At 33.5% G+C, this 17,472-nt stretch overlaps 1 protein-coding gene across 2 annotated transcripts in view; it reads right to left on the bottom strand.

Moving 5' to 3' along the window:
• Positions 1-17,472, bottom strand: part of PBX3 (PBX homeobox 3) — a 193,920-nt gene that overhangs the window by 84,122 nt on the left and 92,326 nt on the right. The gene's annotated exons all lie outside the window — the stretch shown is intronic.

The following is a 17,472-nucleotide window of genomic DNA, read 5'->3' on the forward strand; positions in this document are numbered from 1 at the left end:
GAGCTTTTACATATATTACCTGAAGTTATGGTAACTAACAAGAGTAAGGTAATATATCTAAAAATATATATATAATGTATATTTTATATATATATGCTTTCCATAAAAAAGTATTCAAATCATTTTTACCTGAAGTTATTGATACTAACAAAAGTTTAGTAACAATATCATATACATATATACATATACATATACATATATATATATATATATATGCTTTCAAAAAAAGTATTCAGATCATTTTCAGGTTGATGACTATTTAGCAATACCAGAACAACTCTATCTTCCAAAAGCATCAATGTAACAATAAAATTAATAAGAATGACTAATGTTCACATCTATGTGGTATTTCTTAGATGATCTATTTAAGTAGTAGCTTAATATTTTTAACACCAATACATCAAAATTCTTCTCAATCTTTCCTTCTCTTTCTTCACATCCTTTTAGTCAATAGAATGTGGTATTCATTCTTCTAATAATGCATGATAACTTTGGTTCTACATTTTGAAGATGCTCCTTAGGTCAACCGCGTGTCTCTGTTTTAGGATTCTAACTTCCGTTAGTATTTTAAACTCATTTGCCAAGTCTGGAATTAACTAACTCTTTGGGTAAACAAAAATTTGGGAGTGAATGAAAGACACTTTTTTATGAACCATAATATTAAAAGTGAATCTTAGATATTCACATACCTTCTGATAAAAAATAGAATAGCCTTACAAACAATATTCTCTAGAAAACTTTTTGATAGCAGTGTTTAGGATTTCTGAAATATATGAAATATGAGAAAAATATCATTCAACTTTTTTTCCTGGAAAAAAAGTTGCTGGCTTCTAGTGATGGTACATCAATTCAAGAAATATATTTAAAATTCCTACATAAGAAATAAGTGAAAATGTCACATAAAAACATCTGAGACCCATATCACACATTATATCACTAGCAATTTTGTACAACTTTTTAAACAAAACTATCCCATAACTTAGTGTGAGGTTTTAACTGAAAACAACCAAGCTAATTTCTACAAATTAACAGATGTCCATGAGAAACAGTAAGAAACAAAGAAATGCATATGTGAACATCATCAGCATCCAAATGAGTTTATTGTAGGACTCTTTAAAGCACATCTGATCTTGGCTCCAGCCTGTAGTCTACCTTTCAACTTGCAAATGACAGTGTCACCAAACACTGTCCTTCCATCAATCAAGCTGGGTCATGAATATACAAAAGGCAGCAGAGAAGCTGGCTACCTCCTGCAGTTCAACTTGGCCTAATTATCTAGGCCTTTCTCTTGGTTACAGTCTGAAGGGTATACACCCAGTCAGCTGCTGGGCAGCCGGAGGCCTAATCAAGAGAGGTTATGCATACTGACCCTTATATGGACATCCAATGCAAGTTAAATGTGAGCACCAAATGTCATCTTTCTTATTCATCATTATGAAATTTCCCTCCCCTTTCGAAATACCAATCTGCTGCCATTTTCAGACACTCCTCTTACCCCCCTCCAAGCTGTCATTTCACTGTGCTTGCTGCCAGTTGAGTGAATTAGCATTCTAACTGATGTGCTGCTCTTCTCAGACAAATCCTTGAGCTGCGTTAACTAATGACTTCTCTCCAGAAAAAGGGAACTGATAAGTCAACCAGAGGTAAAATAGAGTCCATTTCCACAATCACAAACAATTTGCCATAATGGTGGCAAAATCAGTAGAGTTACTGTGGTTGTCCACTTTCCCTGTGTTGTTCTCTTATTCCATTACCAAGAAACAGCCAACACCACTGAATGTAATATAAAGCTGCTAACGAATCAACTGCAGTTGGGTATGATGACGAGCTCCAAGCAAGGCAATTTATGAACCAAAGCATTGGTGGGGATAGAAAGAAGGCAAGCGATGAAGAGCCATTTTCATATCTAGTCACACTGAGGGTGAATCTTATAAGACAACAAACTGCCCCCGTGCCATTCCCTACACATAAGAGGTGTTCAAGAGTTGTTCTTGACAATGACATTAACAATGATGATGCAGAAAAGATCAGATGTAATGAAAGGCCACAACTAGGACTATGATGCGGAAATGAAAAGGCAAGTCCAGGTTTTGCAAATGTTATGGAGCATAACATGCAAAAGTGGAAGAGGGGAATAAAAGATTTCACTTGCAAAGCAGGAAAGATATAAGAGAATACATTAAAAGACAGAATACGTTATGAAAGAAAAAAATGAGAAAATGAGATTTTTATGGGCTACACTTATAAATAACTTAGTTTCTTATGTAGTTCCTTGATATACACAACAAACAGGTAACGCCACCATCTGGTGTGGCAAAAAATACTACAATGATTTACAATCCTGCAATTCCTAGAGTGCTGGAAAGTCATATTAAGCTGAAATTGCAATCCCAAATATATCTGCCTAAAACAGGTGGGGAATGGGGTGGAAATAAGAGAAGGCTTACTTTGTAATAAGAATCTTTCATGGTCAAGTATGGAAGGTTCGATTATTACAGCACCTTAATTATTTAGTTTATAAAGTCAATAGGCACTCTTATTAAAACCCTTCTAAATGCCAGTCAGTCACATAGGACCTGTGTGGGAAACAGAGAAATATGAATGGCATGGCATGTCCTCAAGCTCTTTATAATCTCACTAGGAAAACAGACACGCATGTATAAAGAGTAAAATAACAACACAAAATTTAAATATAATGTTGCAATATAGTTGCATTATAGACTAGGAAACAATACTGTTGCATTCTTTAACTATTTAAACAAATTATTGCTATTGTTAGATAATAAAATAATAAGTGGCACATAAATAAAAGGCAAGTAAGCGATACAAAAAAAGTTTTCTAATTAGGATAAGAAAGGTGTCCTAAAGAAGGTACATAATATATGGGGACATGGAAGCCATAAAGTGGGACCTACCATAAAAGTACAGTATGGAAAATGGTATGAGGAGAACATTTTGGTATTAGGGGGAAAAAATCACACCATGAGGAAGAAGTTAATCAAGTGTTCTTGGAGAAAGGAAACAGACCAGTCTGATTAGAAAATAAAGCTCTTGCACTGCAGTCGTACAGATTAAGCCTTCTCTGAGTCTGTAACTGGTTTAGGGATCTTCTAAGTATTTTCTTCAAAACCTAATATCTTTCCTTTAAAAGAAGTGAACAAACAAACAAACAAATTGTTCTAAGCGCATCTGCCTTGCTCTTTTGAACTTGTATTGGGCATAGTGCTTTATCTTATTCATCTATCACTGTTCCTGGCATATAGTTAGTGTTCAATAAATGGTGGTTGAATGAAAGAATGAAGGGCCAAATTTGTAAACAGCCAAGAATTCCAGACTAAAAGTTTGAATTTTATCATATAGGAAATCGGGAATAATTAAAGGTGAGATTAGCATCACATGTTCACTATCATAGGAAGTTGTATTACAAAAGTAATTTAGTTATCAGAACATCAAGAAGATTGAACCAAGAATTGGAACCAAGAGTTCTAATTGGGAGGTCATTGGAATAATTTAGGCAAAAGATGGTGAAGATCCTGATAACAGAGAGGGATGGATATAAGAAGTGTTTTTAAGATGAGCTTTAACAAGATCTGTCTTCATCTTAAGATAAAATACATACATACTAAATTTAGAGTTGGGATGCCATTAAATCCCATCCTCTAGTAAATACCTGATGTTAGATATTTCTATCAACTGGCTCTATCCAGCTTCAGATTTATATAAGAGTTTCACTACTCCCCAAAAAAACATCTCTCTAGTTTTGTTGATAGTGCTATTAGTTAGTCCTTATTCTGGTTCAGTCAAAATCTGTTTCCTATAGCTAACTCTGCTTAATTCTGTTCATTGTAACATAAAAAAGCTTCCTTTTTCACTATATAATAAACTTTCATATAGTTGAATTCTGTGAACTAATCCCATTCCCACCACAGTCTTCTTTGACAGACACAAAACATACACATTTCCCATAAGTCTTCCTATCATTTTCAAAATCCCTCTTGTAATATGGGTCTCAAGTACGCGACCTAATACTTCCAAACTTGACAAGCACAAAATACATTAGGATTGTTACTTCCTTTGCTCTTGTTTAGAAAAATATATTTAACAACCAGAAATAAACATAGTAGGAATTTAGATTAGAATGGGAATATTAGGTCCTCTAGGGTAGGCCCAACAGTTCTATTAACAAAAATCAAAATTACCAAATTTTGACATTGTATCACTGTCTCCTTTAAATTTAGATCTAACCTAGTCTCCTTTGGGTGTATGTATGTGCTGAGGTTACACCAGATCTGAACCAATTTCAATGATCATTTACTGAGTGCCACTCAAATGCTAAACTTTGCCTCTCAAATCTATTTCTGCACCTGCTCTCTAGCTAGGTAACTCTATTAAGCCTTAAAAAAAAATCCTTACTTGCAAAGATGTACAATATAACATTATTTATAATACTGAAAAGCCAGACAATTGAAATTTCCTTAAATATGGAAATGTTTAAGAAAGCAACAATACTCACTTGATATTATGTAGTCAATAAATTTATTAAAAATTGCTAACATGATAAGTGCTTACATTGTAGTATTGAGAAAAACCCACAATATGGTAAAAATAAGTGACCTCAATTATAAAACAAAAGTGTATATTGAAAATTCAGGAGACTAGAAAGTATGAAAATTGGTTAGTTATTCTTCTGAAGGGCAGGCTAGCAGTGTCTTTATAAATGTGTACATACTAGAATCTAAGAGTTCCACATACCCCAGAGAAACTCAACTGCACTAGCCAGAGAGATCTATGTGGGTCTCAGTCATAACTAGAAGCAAAAGTCTCCTGTTACTTGCTTTTTTAAAATCAGCATTCATCCGTATTAGATCACAACTGCACTGTATTTGACTGAATAAACATAAAACAATGTATGCATTCATTAAACAACTGATAGACTTCAAGGCAGTTATTTTCTCCTTAGTCTGTTATAAACAAAGTTGCTATGAACATTCAAATATATGTCTCTAGATACACACGTAAGCTTTTTTCTAGGATATATACCACTTTATAGTGTATACCAATCTTTGGTTTTAGTACATATTGACAAATTATTTTCCAGTGTATCAATTTATATTCCCACTAACAATACATGGGAGTTCCTGTTGCTCCACATTCTTGCCAACACTGAAATTTTAAATTATTTGAGATTCATTTATGCATTCTATCTTGGTGAATGTCCCATGTATACTTGAAAAGAACATATTCTTCTGTTACTGAGTAGAGGAAAATGTCAATTAGTTCAAGTTGGTTGATAGTATTATTCAAGTATTTTTTCTATACCATACTGATGCTTCTAATCATAGCCCAATCTTGTATTAATGACATAAGTTAAACCTGGTCTTGATACAGTAAATGTCTATGCATTGCTGGACTCAGTTTAGCAACATTCATTTAGAATCTTTCCATCTATATTTATAAATGAGATATTGGTACCAGTTCATTTCAACACCACTGGAATTGGTACCAGTTCGTTTCAATACCACAATTATATTAGAGTTATATCAATAGTTGAAGAGTATATTTCTGTTTGCATCACTGTATAATTTGTAGAAGAATGAAATGATCCATTCCTCTAATGTTTACAACTAAGTTATAAAACCCTCTATCCTAATGTTTTCTTTAGGATAAAGTTTAAACTTCTGGCTTAATTTATTTAATGATTATAAAACCACAAACATTTTCTACATTTTTAGTAAGATTTGGTAATTTGTATATTTCTACCAATATTTCATTTAACATAAGGTATTAAATGTATTGACAAAATGTTCATAATATTCTTTTCAATATCTGCTGCATGTTTTATCATCTTTTTCAAATTCAGTATAATTTATTTGTGCTGCTTCTCGTTTCTTTCCTTTTTTCTCCTTTTAAATTTATCGATCAAAGTTTTTGATTGATCTTTACCAGTGGTTTGTCGAATTTATTAATTTTCAAAAAATAAACTTTGGCATTGTTGACGCTTTTCGTCATTTTTTTTTCTATCTCATTAATTCCTCTTCAAATTTTTATTATTCCTTTTTCCTATTTTTGAGGGGTTTATCCAGCTGTTCTTTTAAGCTTTTAAATTGGATTTTAGTTAATTATCTTTAAATCTTTTATTTTAATGTTAGGTATTTAAGTCTAAAAAGTTTAATATTTAGTTTTAGTTATACCCTGTAAGTTCTGCTATAGTAGTGCTTTTGTCACTTCAAGTCAATTTAAAATATTTTACAATTTCCTTTACAATTCCTTTTTTGACTTGAGAATGATTAGACATATTTTAAATTTCCAAATATTGTATGAGTTATTTTATTTTTAAGTTCTGTTTTGTTGATTTCCAACCACTTGTTTTGTTATAATAGAATATGATTTTTGTGATGCTGACTTGTTTCAATTGGTGAAGCTTGATTCATGGTTAAATTCTTAAAACGTTCCCATGTATTCTGCAGTTGCTACTGATATAGTTTCCTCATGCCCTCTGAGTCAAGTTTGTTAATTATATTATTAAACTTTTCTATTTATTTACAGAATTCTTTTGTCTGCTCTATCATTACCTGATAGGCACAGGTTAAAATCTCTCATAACAATCGACTAATGGTTACGGGCATGGGGTGCGGAGGTGGAGTGGAAATAGATGGGGTAAAAGGAGTTAAATATGTGTTGACAAAAAGAAATCTAACTATGGGAGGTGAACACACAATATATATATATATACATGCCTTACCATTGAATTGTACATCTGGAACTTACTGGATTTCATTAACCAGTCACTATTAAATAAATAATAAATAAAATAAAGTAATTATTGCTAGGGGAAAAAATCTCTCATGGTTGTGAGTTTATTTCTCCTTGGGATTCTGGCAATTTTTACTTTATATTTTGAAGTTATGTTATTAGGTGTATGTATATAATTTTAGATGTTACAATTTTCTCGGCAAATTGAACCATTTATCAATATATAACTGATCCTCTTTATCTATAAAAATGCTTTTGCCCTTCACCTTCAGGTTTATCTGTTACCATATAGCTAATCCAGCTTTCCTTCTGTTTGTTGCTTAGTATATGTTTTTCTATCTTTTACCTTCAACCTTTCTGTGTACTTTTGTAGATATGGCTCTTATAAATAAATAGGCTGTCAGGTTGTTTGCTTATTTTTTTTAATACATTTTTGTTTAGTACACTTTGATAATCTTTACCCTTAATCTTTACTATTTTTATTTTTAATCTTTTCAAGTCCTCTTTTACATGTTATAAGATATATTTGGAGTTATGTCTCCCAACTCATTTTATGACATCTGTCCTACTTGTTTCTTCTATTTTTCTCCTTTCTTGATGTTTTTAGATTGAATGAATTGTATTTTTTTCTATTTCCATTTCACTTTTCTTTCTTTACTAGATGGAAGCTATACAATCAACTTCAATTTTTTTAATGATTATCCTGCAAAATCCACTAATATCAATATTTTAGAAGCATTAAAAAAATTGAAGGTATAGACAAAGAAAGATGCATCTTTACACACAGACACATATATACAGAGAGACATACAGATAAATGAATAATTAATTTTACAGCAATATCCATAACCACCACCTACGTCAAGAAATATAACTTTGCACCTTCCCAAAAGCAACCCTGTGCCCCATACCATTCTCAACTCTATCTTCAGCCTCTAGAGTAGCTGACAGAAATGTAAAGAGAATCACATGTGTAATTTAAAATTTTCTAGTAGCCACATTTTTAAAAAGTAAAAACAAAACAGGTGAAATTAATGTTAATATATTTTATTTAACCCAATATATCTAAAATATTATCACTGTAACATGTAATCAATATAAAATTTTATTAGCGATATTATATATTCTTTTTATAGTGCTGAGTCTTAGAAATCCAAAATGTATTTTAAACTTACAACACATCTCAATTCAGAGTAGTCACATTTCAAGTACCTCATTAGATATATGTGGCCATGAGGTTACCTTATTGAAGCTATGTTCTAGAGGTAATCACCATCTTCCTTGTTTTTCTTTTTTAATATTCTTAATATTAAAAAATATATCTATTATTATTATGGAGTAGACAATTCTCTGTTGACAATTCTGGTTATTTGCTCTCAGCACTTTGAAGTTATTGCATTGTCTTCTGGCTTCAATTGCACCCCTATTGACAAGTTAACTGGGTTTATTCATTGTTCCTTTTTTCTCTGACTGATTTCAAGATCTTTTTTTTTTTTTTTAATTTGGGGCTCTGAAGTTTTATTATGGTACATGTCAATGAGGATATCTTTCCATTTACTCCACTTAGAATTCACTGGCTATCTGAATCTAGATGTTTTTATTTCACCCATTCTGACGCTTACTAGCTAAATATCTTTTTGAATATTGCTTCTTCTCCAATTTTTCTATTCTTTACTTCTGGAACTATGGATTGAATATGTCGGGAGCTTTCTTACTCTATCCTCTTAACCCCCTTTTCATATTTTTATCCCACCTTTGTGTTATATTCTAGGAAATTTCTTCAAATTCATTTTCTATTTCATTAATTCTCTGCTTAGGCCATGACTAATCTACGAATTTTCTTTGTTTTTCACATTTGTCTTGTTAAATTTAACGGTGTCTTGTTTTCTTTCAATCTTTAAATACAATTATGTTATTTTCTGTCTCTGATCACACTAATATTTTCCATCTTTGTAAGCCTGATTCTGCAGTTTCATATTTCCTTTAATTCATCATCATGGTGGCTTTTTCACTCATGTATTTCTTTTTTCTTTTTAAAGTGTGAGCCCATGTCCCTCAAAAACTCATCTGTATGAATTCTGTGACACTCATGTGTAAAGTGATTTTTCCAGAAAAGATACACATTTTATAGGGGCCTAGGAGCACTAACTCACTAAATTTTCGCATTGGATTTTTTTGAGACACACAAGCAATGTGAATTCCATTCCCAAATCAACTGAATGTAGGCTATAGGTTAGGAATTCTCAGGCCCCTTCTATCTAGAGACGAGGACAAGTTCATCCTCAGAGTATTCCCCTTTTAAAGGTTATGGTTTTCTGTGAAGATCTCTGATTTTGTCTCTTAAACTATGGCTCTTTAAAACCTACACTCTAGGTCACCAAGACTCCCACCCCCTTGAACAAATGCCAGCTATTGCATTTGTGGAACCGCTCTCTGTCCTTCTTTCTAGCTACCACTTCTCTACTTCACTACCAGCTCAGTCATGCTTTGGAACGGGAGTTACTTCTAGCCAGCATTTAAGTGTTTTATACCAGATGAAGTTTCTCTGCACCTTCAATCTACCACATGGTCAAAAACTGAACGCGATCTTTTTTTTTTTTTTTATGTGAATGCATGAGCTTATATTTGAAATTTAATAAAATCAATGCAACATCTCTAGTTTTAGTTTCCTTTGTAAAATGTGTATAGTAACAGTACCTACACCTCATGGAGTTCTTGTAAAAATTAAATAGGAAAATTCATACAAAGTGTCCAGGACACAAGAAGCATGTAAAAAATACTGGCAATCATAATTATCATAGCTGATATGGGCCCAACCAATATTATAATCTATTAAAAATTGTTTTAGAGTCTTAGTTTTACTATTGAACTGCTAATTCCTCCAGCAACATATACCCTTCAAATATACTATCCATGTCTTCCACTTTTCTAGCCAAATAATTGATTTAAATTATTGTAATTTAAAATATTATATAGATTTTTTAAAAAAACTACTTCAGGTAGGATACATCTTAGGTGGATGGTCCTAGAGACATCAATCTTTTCTACAATTGTTAAACTATATTTCTTGAGTTTGTTTTCATATTCTTTCATAATGATATTTTTGCAAACTGGTCATTGAAGAAAATTGTAAGATCTCTATAATAGATATCATGGGATCTTAGATTTGCCACTATAATTGCTTTGTAATTACGTGTAGATGGTATATCTTGTATTTATCAAATATAACCAAAAAAATCAATTCACCTCTTTATGGATGAAAAAGCAGGTAAGACAAAAGATTCAGTGGCCTAAGTATAAAGTCAAATTAAATATTGAGGTATCATAGGGAATCAGTGAATACAGTTTTGGATACTGTCAAGCAGGAATACTGATACATTCAAGAAAAGTAACTGACATTTTTGAAATTTTTAAAATTCTTAAGTAGAAATATTATGCTACATTTAAGCAAAGTTACAAATTAATCTGCTATTTTAGAACAAAGCATGACTCTGTTAACTAGAGATACAGAAGCTGAAAACAACGTATCTGTAAACTTCCTTAGACAGGTACCGAGGCATCTGACCCTTAACTCATTCTCTAATAAAATAGCCACAATGATTGCTTCTTTGGTCTCCTCTTGCCATCTAGGCAGAGAGATGTCTTTGTTCACCTATTTTAACATTTCTATAATGTCACTTTGCTCTCCACTAGAATATAAACTCCACAAGGGCAGAGAGATACTCTAAATTTTATGGAAGTAATTAAGATATAGAAAACTCTGAATAAATAATTATTGGATGAAAGAATTTAACTTCCAGTTGAGAATAATACCATGTTTTAAACCAAGCCTCCCCAAAATGTATAAAGTAACTAAAAAAATATTTGCAATTAAGGCAAATGTGCAGTCCATGATAATCTTGATAGAAAAAGCAACATAGAGTTATGTAGCCAAATAAATATGATGACATAGTCATATTTGCTCACATGGAAAGATGTCCACAATATATTATTTATCTATACAACAGCATATTTAATTCATTTAGAAAAATAATACATACATGTAAGTGTATACCACTATCTGGAAAGGTAATCTCTGAGCAGTGGGCATTTAGGTGAGTGTTGCTTTCTTTTCTTTATAGTTTTTCAGTGTTATTTGAATATTTTAACAATAGGCAAAGACTGCTTTACAATCAGAAGAAAAATAAAGCTGTTTTCTTTTGGGGAAAAAATTGGACAAGAAGGCAAGCAAGTGGGCAGGTAAGTAAAACATACAACCCACTTTGTCCTGAAACATTCCCTAAGCCTAAGTTAACCTTCTGATTCACAGAGGTCCTGTCACATCAACCACTTATGGATATAGACCATTAACTAATAACACTTTACACGTTCTTCTATAGGTAAAACTGAATAATCTTTATCTCTTCCAATCCTTAGCTATTTTACAGTACACCTGATTTAGTGTGTTTAGTGTTCCAGACAGGTAACATCATCTTCCCATTTATAAGGTGCTTTGGGGTTTTTTGAAAAGGTAAATGTTATGCCAAAAAGAAAAAGAAAAAGAAAAGAAAAGAAAAAAAATCATATCCATTCTTCTTTATTACTGAAAGTCCCTTAAGAGCTATAGGAATGGAATTTGTGCTCATTTAGAGAGGCCAGAAACATCCAGATTACTGTTTAAACACAGTAATAATAATTTTATAAATCATACTAAACAGAAATTATTATGGAAAGAAGCTTATATTTTCATCTATCTAATGAAGCATTGCAGATAAGGCTACAATCTATAATTTAGGAACAAATACAGTTATAAAGATACTGGAGAAATTCCCTAAGAAACACAATTATTTTCTCTTGGATTACTGGATTTCTTTTCACAAAGATACATGGTTTAGGCCTAATGTAAGGGCATATTCACATATCGGTAACTGTTCCTGACATACTCACCAGGAAACAAGACCTTTTATAATAAAAGGGACTGAAGTTGATAAGTTTCCTTGAACCATCTGATCTTATAACCACTTTTCTCACAAAGATGAAATCAATCAATCCTAAGATATGTCTACCATGAAGAAACTCCACAGCCAGAAGGTCTGTGCTCAAATCCCACTGTGGCTGTGAGTTAGACACCTTTTATGGATAAATACATAGGAAGTTCTCAGAACAGTACCAGCACAATAAATGTCGGCGTTATTGCCATGCATGTGTAACTGGCACAAATGAAAGACAAAACTAGCAATATGACCTCAGGCAAGTAATTTAATTTCCCTGAGACTCAATTTACCCATTTCTAAACAGGAAGTTTAGACCAAATGATGCCTCATGTCTCTCCTAGCTATGCATGTCCTTCCTCTATAACCTAAGTGATGTCAGATAACCAGACAGTACACTCTGATAAATGACTCACAAAATACTTCTCCAAGAGTATGTTCCCTGACACTGTTCTCTCAAGATGCTAATCATGTAAAAAAAAAAAAAAAAAAGGCAAAATCATATAAGTTTAAGAAATGCTGCATATTGGATTATTCTCATGGGGAATGCCAAAGCACGCTGGCATTTTAAAGGCTCTGAAAAGTTCTGCTAAACTTTGTTTAGTCTAGCATTTCTCAAATTTACTTTGACAATGGACAGTTTATTCTTTCCCCATTATCTTTAAGAACACTTGTTCCATGGAACACATATTTTGGAACATTTTCCATTGATTTATAAGCCATATTCCCCGAGGCTTATTACAGGTATCTTTAAAGATATAAAGACTTCTCAAGTTCCAAGGACAAATGTTTACTTGGGAACTATGAAATTCTTACTGGAGGAGTTCAAGAAGTGTGATTAGAATGAAGGGAAAAGAAAATAAATACCTGGGCAAAGTTAAATATTAAGAGAACACAGGAAATTGTATGAGAGAGGCATCATGATACTGAATGATACTGGACATCTTTAAATGTATTCTCCCATACCATTTTAACAATCACTTTACTGAAACATTCCTAATTTGCCCAGTGCACTAAAATGGTTGGCCATCGGACTTTTCGACTACCCAAATTCAACCACAGTATCAGGTTCTCACTGGCTACCTAGATAGAGTTCTTTAGTTCCTAATGTGCTAATTGTGATTGCCATTTAATACTGTCACTGGTATCCAGCTCTCCTCTCCCTTCCCACACATGCTGAGATTGTACTACCTGGTTCCTTCTGGTTGGCTATGTGACTATGGCCAAAGATTTGTGAGCAAAAATTACTATAATTTGTTACTTCTGAGCTATAGCCTTTAACTGCGGGTAAGACAACATCCCAAAGTCACTTTACTTCTGGCAATGCTTGAGAGATGGTGGCTGTGCTGTAAGCCTGGGTTCCTATGTGACTACAATGAGCACATCTGATGTGAGATTGTGTGTGTGTGTGTGTGTGTGTGTGTGTGTGTGTGCCAGTGTGTATGGGTGCCAAATGGGTTCTGGTCACCAGAAAGACCAAGCCATAATTAGAAGGTGAGAATTTTCAGAACCACTCCCCAACTTTTCCAGAGAGAGGAACAGGGGCTGGAAATGTAGTTAATGATTGGTCCTATGCGATGGAGCCTCCATATAAATCCCAGAGTATGGAGTTCAGAGAACCTGCAGGCTAGTGAACACACCCACATACCAGTAGAATAATGTACCCCAGCTCCACAGGGACAGAAGCTGCTGTGCTCAGGGACCTCCCAGACCTCACCATACCTCTTCATCTGAATGTTCCTTTATATCCTTTTCATATTCTTTAGTAAACTGGTGAATGAAAGTAACTGTTTTACTTAGTACTGTGAACCACTCTAGCAAATTAACTGAACCCAAGAGGGGATCATGGGAACTTTTGATTTATAGTTGATTCATTAGAAGCACAGGAGACAAGCTAGACTTGCAACTGGCATCTGAAGGAAGGGTATGGGGCAAGTCTTGTGGGACTGAGCTCTTAGCCTGTGGGATCTGCTGCTAACTCCAGGTAGATAGTGTTATAATTGCAGGACACCCAACTGGTTTTGCAGAGAATTGCTTGGGGCAGGGGGGGTTAGGGAGGTGGGGTGGGGGTGAGGGTGGTTGACATTTGGTGACCAGAAGTGTCAAGAGTGAAATGTTATGTGTGAGTAGTAAAAAAGACACACAGAAAGGAAGGCTAGGTGGTTTTTCTTACCACAGCTACCCACAAACACACTAGATATGGTATTAGAAATAAATCTGTGTCATCTTAAAGCTATAAAGATTTAGAGGTTGGTGGTTACAGAGGTACACATAACCTAGCATTTCTCAGCTAGGGTTCCACAAAAGAATTAAGCCCACATAAAATTATCTGAGAAACTATCTTTTCAATCCCCCTGAGGACGGTACACAGCTAGTACAATTCCAGCACAGGAGCAACAACGGGCCAACTCGAGTTAGTAAGGGGTCACCAAGCTTATCTTTGCTGATATAACATATTTTCATTGTCCCTACGCTTATACGAGGGAACATCGCTAAAGAAAACAGCAGAAATTTGAAGACTGGGTCTGCTACAATGTATGCCATGTAATTGTAGTGAGTACCCAATCTTGCTTAGTGATTCCATACAAACCTGTTACCTGCCTTTTATACTAACCACACCAATCCATTCTACAGAGCCTGGGTGAGGTGGTATCCTCTGAGTTTTGAAATTACAAAAATATGATGCGAATCTCAGCTCAGCCATTATTAGCTATGTGATCTCTGGCAGGTCACTTCACTTCTCTGAGCTTCCGTTTTTCTCATCTATAAAATGTAATTATTAATAATGACCTGATAAGATTATTCTACAGAGATAAAGTATGTAAAGCATCAAACATAAGCACAAAGCCCATGTTAAATTCCCAATCCCACCCATCTGAGATCTTGCAATAGACATGTACTTCATTACCTTCCCTCTGAAGAATATAATGACAAACCGATACGGACCCTACCTTTACAGGCCGTGGAGTCAAAAAAAATTATTTTTACAAATTCTGACAAGGAAACTATGATGGAAACGATCCTAGAATAACAGGGAGCATCTAGCAAGAGTGGTCAAGTTAAGTCCCTCCAAAGAGGTGACATTTAAGCTGAGACCTGAAAGATGAAAAGGCATCTAACCATTATCTTACCACCTCTGTAACCTTCGCCTACCCCAACTATTATTTCTCTCTCTCTACTATTCTCCATCACCCTCCATTAGCTACTTGACCTCTGACTGTAAACAAGCACAAGCCTTAGACTTCTCCATAGGCAAATGGGGTGGTCACACAACCTCATTTGACTTACTATCATCTCTAGCTATTCAGTTTCTATTTGTCACCATTAAAGATATTTAAAAGAATGACTAAAGTCTTTCAAAAGCAGTGTTCCCAAAAGTGAAATATTCATTAACTTTCTAGAAATAAGTTTTGTCTTGAACTCCATTCATTTAAACGTAGTAATTTTTAAAAAGCATGTTAATTTCATATCTCGGAAACCCTTTATTATAGTTCAGACACAGTCCTTGTAGCATAATGCTAACTTATATTTATATGATATGCACACACATGGGCATTTAATAGATGAGAAGTAAGCTGTGAAATTATAACTTTAAAGATACCATGGATAAACGAGAAGTACAACGGGTAGATTATGTTTATTAAATGCTCTTATAATGCTCATAACTTAATATTTCTTTGTCCATGGACTCTAATAATTTCCTGAAATAATTTATGCATGCCTCTTTTTAAGTGGGAATGTTTCTATGGCAAACTATATCAGTCCCCCTCCAAATGACTCCATTTTTGAATTAATATACTTCTCATGCTAATAATTAAGAATTGCCTATTAATTTGCCAAAGAAAATATTTCGGCAGATCATAAAACCCCTTGATTAGCTCATAATGTATTTATATACATTTTTAGTTGAAACATCAAAAAACTAAGAGAGATACGGAAAGTCACTAAAAATAGCTTTTATTATTTTCCTATAGTTTATCATAAAAATGTTATAGCTAAATAATGTTTACATGTAGCTGGTATTTTCACATGTAAAATTCTGTTCCACCAACAATATAATAAATAGCACTGCTTTTAATGGCACGACAATAAAGATATATTACGTTTAGGTAATTTTTAAAGACATTTGAAATATGAAGAAACTATCTTAAAATATTTAATAAATGGGTCAGGTGTGAGAAAGTAGAACATAAATATTATTTAACCTTCTGAAAAGGTATTGCGGAATAATTTACCTTCTATATAAATAATAATTGCCTATACTATTTCCTTCCTACATATACTTAAAATCTCCTGAAATTAAAATGCTACTCTGAGGAATCTTACTGTTCTTGCAGTCTCACACATGCTTTATATCATCAAATTTTGAATGGAGGGGAAGCTGAGGAAGCTAGGTATAGCTTCCTAACTTAAAACTATAATCAACTTTCAAAAATTAAATTATATACTCTTAAAAATCATGGCACATACATGAAGGAATGAATATTACACAGAAATTGGGCAGGCATTCCAACCAAAAGCATTTCCAGATGGCAAAGAATTCACTGAAACAAGAATTACAGAAGTATATTCAAAGCAATATTCTGTCTTTGATAATTTAGAGGCAGCCATGATAACCACTATTTGTACATGACAGTCATATGAAATAATAAACCTTGCTAGCTATAAACATTACCAAATTCTGACACTATTGATTTATTATGTCTAACAGTGACATCAAACCAAACAACTGACAGAAACAATGTTACAGCTTTAAGAGCAGTTTGTCAACGATTAATACTGCCAAACGGGGTTTAGCTTTATGCTGGGACTGCTTGTCTAGCAGTTGTCAATCCAAGCAAAAATTACTACTGCCACACGTCTGCTAACACAGGCCCGAGGCGCCGCTCCGTTAGCCCTCATTACCCCGATCACTGCAAATACAGATGCAAGGCCAGTCCCTATTTAATATGCATGTTAATTATGCAAATTATTAATTGGGCTGGTGCTTGAGGACTTGTGTTTATGCCCAGATTAGAGTCAATAACTGTATCACACAGCATTCTAAGCCTGACCTGTGACAGAAATAAAGCTGTGCAGAAAGCAACATTTTTCTCATACTCTTCTAGTTCAAAACACTAGCTCTACACAGAGTATTTCACATCGATTCAGAAAGAGACCCCACAAGGGAGACAGAAATCACAGAATGCATCTTTTTTTAATATATTTACTTGTTAATATTCCTTGCCTGATATCGTTCATAATTATTTGCAACATTCATTAAATCACTTTACCGAGTCCATTGTTTCTATAGTAAAAATATTGAATGCACTAAGTGTTAAAATATATTTTTATAGTTATTTTCTTCCAATAAGGCTATGGTTTTGGTCCTATTTATATTACATGTCTATAAAAATTGTATGACATGATATTATGTTGTAAATTTTTTTATTTAAAAAAAAATCATATAGATTTAAACCTCCAAAGATAGAGAGCAAAGCTATAAGGTTTTTCCAATTAAAATTTACAGCAGGCAATGTTGTAAATTTTATACAGTTGTAATGCTTGCTGCAGTTGTACCGAAATGGGAACTATTGATCAGTATGATTTCCCAGGATACATGAAGGGGGAACATGGTATTGCACGAACAGAAACAAAACTTTCATTTGTAAAGCTTTCTATTAGACTTTACTGCCCTCATTTGGTTCTAGATGCATCTATCTAAACAGGAAAAAAGTCACATTCTCCCCACAGAATTACAATAAAAGCG

This window comes from Rousettus aegyptiacus, unplaced genomic scaffold (assembly GCF_014176215.1).
Source record: "Rousettus aegyptiacus isolate mRouAeg1 unplaced genomic scaffold, mRouAeg1.p scaffold_m13_p_3, whole genome shotgun sequence".
NCBI classification, from domain to species: Eukaryota; Metazoa; Chordata; class Mammalia; order Chiroptera; family Pteropodidae; genus Rousettus; species Rousettus aegyptiacus.